This window comes from Mauremys reevesii, linkage group 3 (assembly GCF_016161935.1).
Source record: "Mauremys reevesii isolate NIE-2019 linkage group 3, ASM1616193v1, whole genome shotgun sequence".
Classification (NCBI taxonomy): domain Eukaryota; kingdom Metazoa; phylum Chordata; order Testudines; family Geoemydidae; genus Mauremys; species Mauremys reevesii.
The window spans coordinates 32,829,501-32,840,813 of NC_052625.1; the positions used below are offsets into that span (position 1 = coordinate 32,829,501).

Here is an 11,313-nt window from a genome sequence, read left to right on the forward strand (position 1 = left end):
ATACTCACAAAATGTTAACTGGATACTTTAATCTTCCCGAAATGTTATGTGAACACTGCAAAGGGATACTGATTTTTGTTTTCAAAAAGGCCAGCATTTCCTTTCCTGTGCATACCTGGGCTTTGAATACACAGTTGTAAATTTAAAGCGTACATCAGATGGAGTTGTAAAATCTATGCAGTTTCATTAATTTTTCTCTCTTCAGTCAAAGGCTTATTTTTGTTTGTCATGAGATGGTGGGGGAAGTGTATAAATCCCTTTATCAGTTCAAGAACTCCCTAATCACATCAATGATGATACTCTTAAATATTATGCTTATTTAAGCACTAGTGTCGGGGCATTGGGATTCTGTATGGCTCTAAGTTTGGTAATTTAATTTTATTCATCTCCAAAACACTGTTGGTTCAATCTCTTTTCCAGATTCATAATAGTTGCAATAATACCTGTAATGATACATTCCATTTTGTGCATATAACTTCAGTACAATAAAATGCATCGCGTATTTATTTAATGGTGTTGGAGAGAGATTTTCAGAAATTTTACCTTCGTATTGAAGAGACTCAACTATGAGGGACATTTTCAAAATACCTGAATATTATGACAATAAATGCCTTGGTTATGATACTTACTTCCTTTTGTAAAGCATGTTGAAAAATGCTGATAGAAGGTGCCACGTAAGAGCTAGGTATTATTATGTTCATAGAAAACCGTCAGATTAGCAATGTCAACATAGTAGTTAAAGCACTGGAGTTAAAGCTCTCTTTTCCCTTTCCTGCATAGGAGTTAGAAACAATACATTTAGGGAAGAAGACATACTCAATGCTGCGCCTCACGATTGCTTTCAAAACAAGGGCCATTACATGGAGCTGAATATGCGATCAGAGCAGTTCTTTACCACAAGCCATTTTATACATATCTTCTGTATATTATGTGCTTGATATTTTTTCCTTTTGGTTAATGTTGTGTCTAATTTTTGTGACAAAGTTAGACATTTTAATCCTAGCCTAAATATGTTTGTATTACACCCCAAAAAAATAAACCTCCACTAATCTACCTCTAAACTTCTTTCCAAAACAATGACTGAGGAGACAGCATAAAGGTCTAAGTGTTGGATTTTGACTCCCTGACACCACAGGTTCAAATCCCAAAATGGTAACCTGTGAAACTGATGAAACAAATACTATGCAGTTTGTGTAGAACAAGAGTCTTATCTGATGTGCATGGTCCTTATGTAAGAGGAGCTTGCCCTGCTATTGGTCAAGACCATCCCCTAGTGTTGTACTTGGGGAGCTCTACAATAAAAGGTGCTATATAAATTTAAGTTATTTTGTAAAAATTCAGATGAGCACAGGAATTGCAATGACAACAGAACTCACCTTTATTTGTGCTGCAAAGTGAAGTAAAGTTAGAAGGCAGCGTGTTATATAAGGGAAAGCATTTTCCATGCCTGAAATTCTGTAACATGATCACTAAAAATGCTCCACCGGATATAAAGACAGTTATTAAAATGTATAATTACAGCACTAGCTGACTATGCAATCTAAATCTTTAACCTGAAACTGCAATATTATATTTTTTCCATCTTCTCAGACTCTTACTAACTTTTAACAGAGGGGTGCCTCACATCTACCTTTGCTGGTGTCTACTGTAAACCAGAGAAACCAGAAAACTTTGCTCCAATTTACTTGTAAATTTTCCCTGCTTGTTATGAGGAAAAATATGAAAAAGCAGAAAAGATCTGCAGTTATGAGATTCTTTATACTTCCCTACAAATTCATTTTCTTGCTTTCTTCTTTCAACTTCTTCCCTGCCTCACATTTCCTGCAGATGAACAGGAAACAAAGCAGATAAAAGCTAGGTGAGCAGATAACTGAAGAGACAGTGATGTCATTAGGTTCTTCCATTTACTCAAGATCATATTGCCTTCCACACACAAGTACAACACACAGACCCCTTGAGGATAGTAGGAATTATTTATAAGAACCATTATTATTATTACTAATTATTTGTATTATCATAGCACCTAGGAACCCAAGTCAGTGAAAGCAGGAAAGAATCAAACGAATACTACAAGGAAACAGTGTGATAATACTTGTTGGTATGATACCTAGTGGTCTCAAAACACCAGTGGCCTAAGCATTGTCAAGTTTTTTGTAGGCATCATGGCAAAGAGTTTAAGAACAGGTTTGAAGGAGAACAACGAAGTGGCTTAGCAGATGTTTGTAGGCATTCCTCCCACACGAGGGGCAGCACAGGAGAAAACATAAAGATGCTTGTTTGAAAATTTAACAAGCGGGCAATGGAGGCTCTCATCATGGGCAATTGTAAGCAGGAGTCAAGTTCTTAATACTAAATGAGAGAGGATAGGTAGGCTGTGAAGGGCCTGGAATACAACAATAAATAGTATAGTTTGATGCAATAGAGAAGAGGGAAGTGCAGTGGAGCGATGCAAAAAGAGAGGTGATGTGGTTCAAGTGAGAGTGCAGAAGCATTCTGAATGGATGTGAGTGGGGCAAGATTGCATTTGTCAAGGCCAGACAAAAGTAGGTAGCACTAATTGAGGCTCAAGATGAGAACCCAGACAAGAATTTTAGCTGCATGGATGATGGACAGAAAAGGCCATATCTTAAGAGAGGTTATGCAGAAAGAATCTGCAAGACTTGAACATCAGCTGGATGTGAGGACCTAGAGAGAAGTCCCAGTCGAAGAGAACACCCAGGTTACAGGCCTGAGTGACAGGCAGAATGGTGGTGTTGTCCAGAAAGGGCTTGCAGGGGGGAGAGATTAAGAGCTCTGTTTTAGCCACACTGAGCTCGAGCTAACAGCTACACATCCAAAGATGATGTAGAGAGACAGGCTGAGACTTTAGCTTTGACAGAAGCTGACAAGTCTGGAGCAGGTAGGTAGATCTGCAAGTCCTCTGCACAGAAATAGTAGTTGAATTTGTTTTCAGATGAGGTTAACAAACAAACAAGATGTGGAGGGAGAAGAGATGGGGACCAAGGACAGGGCTATGTGGCAGGATGAGGAGGAATACCCCAAAAGACATAATGAAGGGGCAATCAAAGTGGCCCATAAAATTCTTTACAAACACACACACGCACACACACACACAAAATGAGACCTTCAGTCATCATTTAGGCTTAAGGTCATTATGCAAGAGGCAATTACTGAAGTTGGGAAGATCCAACTTTTTAAGGGCAAGAAAGAAAAAAATCTGGAAAACAGCAATGGTTTATTAACTAAGGGGGGGAGAATGTTTTTATAAAGACTTTAGTGACCATGAACTCTTCCCATATTCTCATTTTTATTCCCTGCATTTTCTCTTATTGTAAGCGTATATAAAGGCACTAACTAGAAGCTGACAATCTGATGAAGGTCTGTTTTAGGCAGGGTTGACTAACAGTCTAGTTTGACCATGCAGAAGAATGTAGTGTTCAATATCTTTTAAGCACTGATAAAAATGTAGAAAATGAGAAGCAATGAAATTAGCATACTCAAACACATTTTTCTCATTAGAAACATAGAACTATGAGCTCTGAGAGTTGAGAGATGTACCACTGCAACCAGTAGAACTGTTGGCGTAAATCTTAAAAGGTGGCACTCCTACTATCAATCCTACAGACGTACACTTAAAATCTAAACAAAATAGGTTGCTTCCCCTTGCAAATGTATTACATGTTGAAAAAGTTAACCTGAAATATGAAAGGATGAATGATACCCTTCTGAACTTTACTTAAAATAGCCTGAACAATTTACTGTCTTTGTGTAGTAAAAAACACCTTAGATCAATATTACTTTGTTTTAAAAGCTAGAGCATCACAGCCCAAAAATAGTCATGTCATGCTGTCCTCCAGCACCAATAGCTGATAACACTGTCATTCAGTACAACATCACGTCATCAGTTTAATGAAATCAGATCTGCATCCCTTCCAATTCCATCCATCCTTTCTTAATTTCTGGTGAAAAACTGACATAGCCAGTGTCTGGGTCTAAGCTCCATTTATAAGGCAAGAGGCAGAGAAGGGAGGCTGAGAAATTAAATGCAGCAGTTCCCCCACCAGGACCGTTTGCTTAGTGCTTTCTGTTTTGTCTGATGATGTAGATGTATGCTCGCATGATTGGGGAGGGATAGGTCAGTGGCTGGGGCACTGGCCTGCTAAACCCAGGGTTGTGAGTTCAATTGTTGAGGGGGCCACTAAGGATCTAGGGCAAAAAATCTGTCTGGGGATTGGTCCTGCTTTGAGCAGAGGGTTGGACTAGATGACCTCTTGCGGTCCCTTCCACCCCTGATATTCTATGATTCCATTCACAGTGCTGCAGGGTCCCAGATATATGAACAGAACAGTGAGCCACACAGCTTTAGGAGTAACAGGTTGTGAAGAACCTGGGACATTCAAATATCGTAGCTCTTGAAATTGTGACACAGTAATTATGATTTCCTGACTTACTTTTAAACTGTTTGTAAATCCCTATAATCCAAAACAGAACAAAAAAATACATATTTCTGTATTACAATTGACTGTAAATGAATGACAGAGACAAAATTTCAAAACAGGTAGAAGTCCGCATGTAAAAATGTACACACAATCATGACTACAAATGTGAGTATACAATTAGAGCAAGGAATTTGAATATCCTGTTGTCAGAAAAGAAGCATGTGCATGCATTTTTGTCTGCAGACTTCAAGTCTTTTTAGAAATGTAACCCTTAAACACTTATTGTAAATGTTTTTAATAAGTTTTTCAAAATTCACTTAGAATAATTTCCCAGTCATTCTAAATTCCCATTTATGAAAGATACAACTCAACTGCATCTTTCTTTCCCTCAAGAGAAGTGAGTGCTACAAAACAATTATATTTGTTAATTTAATCTCTTCTAGACAATTTCTTAATTTTAGGACTCAGCTGACTTCCTTTTTCATCTTCCTTTATTGTCAGATACTATATTTGGTTAACCTGTTTATGTGCATCTTCCATCTAAACACTGACCCTTCCTAATTTTGAGGTTCTTAATGCTGTTTCCCTTTCAGTTTAACTCTCACCAAGTTCAAGCTGAGTTAGTCTCTCCTGAAGACTATGTGCTCACCTACTCACAAAAGCTGTACAGCTCTAACTATATAGATGTAGTTAAAGTGGGTGAAGTGAATGCAGTTATACTGAGATAAATGTGATTGTACCATTACTCCTTATTTTCATGTGGGAAGGAAAATAAGCTATATTGGTATAAGGCACCTTTATATCAGTTTAACTGAGTCCATACTAGGATTTGTACCAATATAACTATTTTGGTAAAAATTCACACTTGTATCTGAAATATTTATACCAGTATAACTTTCAAGTTTAGACCAGACTTGACTGCTAATGAGGTATAAAATGTGACAATTGACATGCGGAAACATTTTGCAGTTATTTTGCACTGGTGTAAATGATTGTGCAAGCAATGATGAACAAGGCACTAGTCAGATCGTAAAAGGCAATATACCCAATATTTTTATTTTATTTCTATAGTTACAATTCACAAATACAAAACTCTCTTTTTTAAAAGAAAGAACTCTTGCTGGAATATACCAAGAGAAGACCTAACATCAGCAACACCTCCTGTGACAAATTGTCAGAGTTGCATGGGATCACTCTCTACAGAAGAAATAAGATTCCTGAATGCTGACCAAATTGGAAGCGATTTTACATCACAGTGTGTTAGGTAAGGGGCTAAAAACTTTAGGCTGGGGATGTGCAAGAGTCCAGTCTATGGACCTGTGAATTTCAGGCCAGCAGAGCTGTGAGAATCAGATAGGAACGTTACTGCATTCTCCCTCAGATATTCCTAGTGACGTGCACAAAACAATGTTATATTCTCCGAGAAAATTGGGGCCTTGGTTGCATTTACAGCTGCTGCTGTTGTACAAGATGGAATATAAAGTGGGAGGGCTATGGGTGAAAATCATAGCCCTCAGACCAGCTTGTCATTGCCCCAGGTTGGGAAGAATCCTCATCATATACCCTTGGTGATGATTCAGGAGAAACTCATGCCTGGATAGCTCAGTGAATTGGCCATACTGACAGGTCCTTTCAACACTAAATCAGAAGTCTATAAGATTTGTAGTAAGTACAGTAAGACAGCTGTTTGGTGCATTACACAAATCAGATTTATCACGTTTTCAGTGGACAGCTATCCACATAGTTAAAAATTAACCTCATAATGCCTATCATTGCTGGCCAGTTCCGCACACATACTAAAAATCAAACAGAAATGGAAACTGAACTTGTCTCTCTCTACAGTGGTCTTAAAACAGAGTTGAGGAACATAATCAAGGCTGAGAGAGGAAAAACACTCTCATTGCTCATGATCTATCTGTTCTATGGTTAGGGGACTTTGGTTTCCAGTATTGGCAGGCTAGCACCTTGTAGAAGGGAGGTATGCACTTCTTAAAAGTTTATTTTTTAGCAAGCAAAAAAAGGGTTCATAATGTTAGAGCTACTGAGGCCTCCTTCCTGTATGATTTTTCTGCCCTCATTCTTAACTACTACCAGCAACTTTTCCATGAAAATACCTTTAAAAGTTTATCTCCACTTGCTTATTCCTCACCTAAGGTCACAATCATAAGAACATAAGAATGGCCGTGTTGGGTCAGACCAAAGGTCCATCCAGCCCAGTATCCTGTCTACCGACAGTAGCCAATGCCAGGTGCCCCAGAGAGAGTGAACCTAACAGGTAATGATCAAGTGATCTCTCTCCTGCCATCAATCTCCACCCTCTGACAAACAGAGGCTAGGGACACCATTCCTTCCCATCCTGGCTAATAGCCATTTATGGACTTAACTAGATAAATCCATGGAGGTTCTCATTTAAACCCTGTTATAGTCCTAGGCTTCATAACCTCCTCAGGCAAGGAGTTCCACAGGTTGACTGTGCGCTGTGTGAAGAACTTCCTTTTATTTGTTTTAAACCTGCTGCCCATTAATTTCATTTGGAGGCCCCTAGTTCTTATATTATGAGAACAAGTAACTTTTCCTTATTCACTTTCTCCACATCACTCATGATTTTATATACCTCTATCATATCCCCACTTAGTCTCCTCTTTTCCAAGCTGAAAAGTCCTAGCTTCTTTAATCTCTCCTCGTATGGGACCCGTTCCAAACCCCTAGTCATTTTAGTTGCCCTTCTCTGAACCTTTTCTAATGCCAATATATATCTTTTTTGAGATGAAGAGACCATATCTGTACGCAGTATTCAAGATGTGGGCGTACCATGAATTTATAGAAGGGCAATAAGATATTCTCCATCTTATTCTCCATCACTTTTTTTAATGATTCCTAACATCCTGTTTGCTTTTTTGACTGCCGCTGCATGAACGTCTTCAAAGAACTATCTACGATGATTCCAAAATCTTTTTCCTGATTATTGTAGCTAAATTAGCCCCCCATCATATTTTATGTTTAAGTTGGGGTTATTTTTCCCCCAATGTGCATTACTTTACATTTATCCACATTAAATTTCATTTGCCATTCTGTTGCCCAGTTTTGTGAGATCTTTTGGTCTTAACTATCTTAAGCAGTTTAGTATCATCTGCAAACTTTGCCTCCTCACTTTTTACCCCTTTCTCCAGATCATTTATAAATAAGTTGAATAGGATTGGTCCTCGGACTGACCCTTGGGGAACACCACTAGTTACCCCTCTCCATTTTGAAAATTTACCATTTATTCCTACCCTGTCTTTTAAACCAGTTCTCAATCCATGAAAGGATCTTCCCTCTTATCCCATGACAACTTAATTTATGGAAGAGCCTTTGGTGAGGGACCTTGTCAAAGGCTTTCTGGAAATCTAAATACACTATGTCTCTGGATCCCCTCTGTCCACATGTTTGCTGACCCCTTCAAAGAACTCTAATAGATTAGTAAGACATGATTTCCCCTTACAGAAACCACGTTGACCTTTGCCCAACAATCCTCTGCATATGACATTAATCACCTTCACAGCAACTGGCTGTGATGTGTTTCATTTAGTGGGCTGTTGTCTTCCTCTTTCCCCCTCTCTATAGGAATTCCCCGAGGCTCTGTCCTTGGCTACCTCCTCTTCTACAAGCATAGCTTTGACTATCATCTTATAGACGTGACTCACCAGTCTACCTTTCTAGCTCATCTCCCTCTATTCACTCTAGCATCTTATCTTGATACCTCATCATTCATATACAGCACATCACTGAAAACTCCACCAAGCCAAAACAGCCACCTTCCACCATCCTTTCTCCCCCTCCTTTAACACTGTGGAAATCACCATCATCATTCTAGTTGCTCAGGACCATAACCTGAGCGATATCTTTGCCTCAACTCTCTCTCTAAACCCACACATTCAGGCCATATCTAAATCTTGCTGCTTCTTTCTACACAGCATCTTTAAGACCTGGCCTTTCCCCTCTCTCTGCACAGCTAAAACTCTGATTCAAATCCCCGTCATTTTGCAACCAAACTAACCTCTTCCCTTTTGGGCCTGACTCCCCTCAAACTTGCTCCCCTGAAGTCCACTCAAAATCTGCTCCTAAGATAGTCTTCCTGGCTCCTCAACCTGACATCAACCCCTCTTTAGATCCTTCCCCTTACTGCCCCTTCACTTCCACACTTTTCTGTACTTTTAAGGCCTTTCACAACCTAGGGCTTGCCTACACTAAAAAGTACACCAGTAAAGTTAAAGCAGTACAACCCCCTTAGTGTGGATGCAGTTATATCAGTAAAAAGTTGCTAGAGAGATAAAGAGAGAGAGTATGCATACATGCTATTCCTGTATAGGAAAGGAATAAAATATACTAGTATAAATCACCTTTATAATAGCATAATCCCATCCACACTAGAGCTTTTTCAAGTATAGATATTTCAGTAAAAAAAAGACACATCCCTAATCAAAACAGTTATATTATAAATTTTAAGTGTAGACCAGGCCTTAGTCCTACCTTACCTAGTTGTTCTAACAACTTATTGAAAAAAATCTACCTTTGACTTTGCTCCAACGTTCCCAGTCTTTAATAGGAAAAGCTAACTGGTTGGTGGAGAACACTTTTGTACTTTCTCCCATGCCACCCCTTATGCAGGGGAAGAGTATATTATAAGCCATAAAGCTACCACACTTTATCCTCTTTAAGGCTCATCACTGCCATGACTCCTTCGAGGCATATGATGAGATCTGACTCTCTTCCCTTTCTTTCCTTTTCCTACTCCCTTATTCTTCCAGCTTCTTCACTCCTGTCATTCCTCACCCTGCTTCTATTTCCAATTAAAGCTATTTTTAGAAAGTGTATCTAACAAAATTCTGCCAATTCTTCATCACATTCATTTACTTGCATGTTATATCCCTAGAACTTATGCTCCACTTGTTCTGTTTCTTTTAAACTGTAAGACCTCTAGGGCAAGGATTCTCTCTTATCTAGTGTCTAAGACAACAGGACCCCTATCCTGAGTGGAGCCTCTGGGTGATACTATAATATTTAGTACTAACAACAGTGTAACAGAAAATGAAGATATAGATTAACTCTCAGTATCAAACTGAGCAGAGACAGGACAGAATGCTAAAGCAAGGCATACACTAGCCCTCAGTGGAAGTGCCTATAATACCGAAATTCTGCTTGCAACATCAGATCCATTACTGAATAGTATTGGAGACCAGAGTCTACCTAAAGAAAGAACATAAGACACCATCTTTCTTCCCTCTCCAAACTATATTAACTTAATTAAAAAGCAACTTGCAATGTGGGTGGCTGGCTGGGTGGATGGAGGGGCGGCTGTGGAGGGGGGAAGGGGGAGAGAATAATCAACAATGCAGACAGGCTTCAGTCTCCATCACTCTTCAATGGCAGGTATGAAATGACCAGTACAATACATGCTATGGTGTTGCATCAAATAGGAAGTACTGAAAAAGTTCACATATCATATTCCAGAGAAGGGGCAAGGGAAGAGCAAGTGTGTACTCCTTAACGTGTTTATTTGGGGTGTTGGGTGCATGCCAATAAATATTTCAATTCTAGTTTTTTAAAGAAATATATTTCTACTGCACAAATATGTAAAAACATGACATGATAAAATCTATTTAATTAAAACAGCACAGATCTCAGAAAATATCTTTTATACTTTTAGATGTAAACAATAATGTAAGCTTAACAGATATTTACCATATAATATCTAAATACTCAATAGACCATCCTTCTCCCCCTGCAGAATAATATAATTTAATACTTTACTATGTATTTATATAGCCCCCATCACAATAGCATCTGAACACCTGATTTTGATATCATGCTGATGTAAATCAGAAGTAAAACAATTAATATTCTGATCACACATCAGCTTTACATTCATGTAACACTCTGGATAAGGCTCACTGTTTGATCATTAACCACTGTTACTAACATTATGATTAAACATTCTTATTGAGCTAGCAGCCAGGGGACAAAGGCAGAACCCACTATGCTTGAGAGTATTCTAATAAAAGAATAGTTCCACCAGGAGTCCATTTTTCAGCACAGGGCTTAAAAACAACCTCTACTGTCCCTTTGGCTGCTTAAGTAAAATAGAGTACCTACCTGTTTGACACTTATCTAGTCTTCATTAGTGAACACATGTCACTTCCACAGCCAGAGAGTCCCTGGGGATTACCTGTAACAATGGGCAGCAAAAAAAAAGTCCAAGTTATTTTATTTTACTCCATTTGCTTAACATAAGGCTTCTATGAAGAACTGAAAATCGCCAGTAAGCACAAAGGAAGTTTCCACTCCCCACCCACCCCCAGCCACATACATCAAAACAAACTCTGGAACCACTCCTGTGAGGTGCTGAGAGCCCTGGACTCCCACTGACTTCAGTGGAGATGAGGACACGCAGCATCTTCCAGGCTAAGGACCAACTCTCACTACCTGCGTGTGCGCGACAGAGACGTTACACTTGCAATCCGAGGGCCGCTGACAGACCGACTGGAGACGATCTGTCTGCACCCTGGTGCCAGCGCTGCCGGCTTGTCAGCCCTGCTCAGCCAGCCGAGGAGAACTTGGTCACATGAAGACCCAGCGGCAGAACAGGATTTCCGAACATAACCAGGGGAATGGGATAATGAGCCACGCTGAGAGCCCGACCTGGCCGCTGGTGGCGGCGCTCTGGGCCGGCTCCGGAGAGCGTTATCCTGCGGGCCGCCGCAAGACGGACCCAGGGCAGGCAGCGAGTTCGGGGCCGCCCCGCGCACCCGGCTGCAAGTCAAACGCAACCCGCGAAGAGCGCGCTCCCTCCCTGCGCGTGGCCACCGCGAGGCCGCCTCTCGGGACCGCCAGGCGC

At 40.0% G+C, this 11,313-nt stretch overlaps 1 protein-coding gene across 2 annotated transcripts in view; it reads right to left on the minus strand.

Moving 5' to 3' along the window:
- ASB3 (ankyrin repeat and SOCS box containing 3) overlaps positions 1–11,313 on the minus strand; it is a 128,509-nt gene that overhangs the window by 116,931 nt on the left and 265 nt on the right. Inside the window, exons 1-2 of one of the 2 annotated variants that reach the window (XM_039528693.1) lie at positions 10,902–11,000; positions 10,572–10,644 (exon numbers count right to left, since the gene is read on the minus strand). The gene's annotated coding sequence lies outside the window, so the exon portion shown is untranslated. Of the gene's footprint in view, positions 1–10,571; positions 10,645–10,901; positions 11,001–11,313 lie in introns of those variants that run through there. The other variant, XM_039528692.1, reaches the window with a different exon arrangement.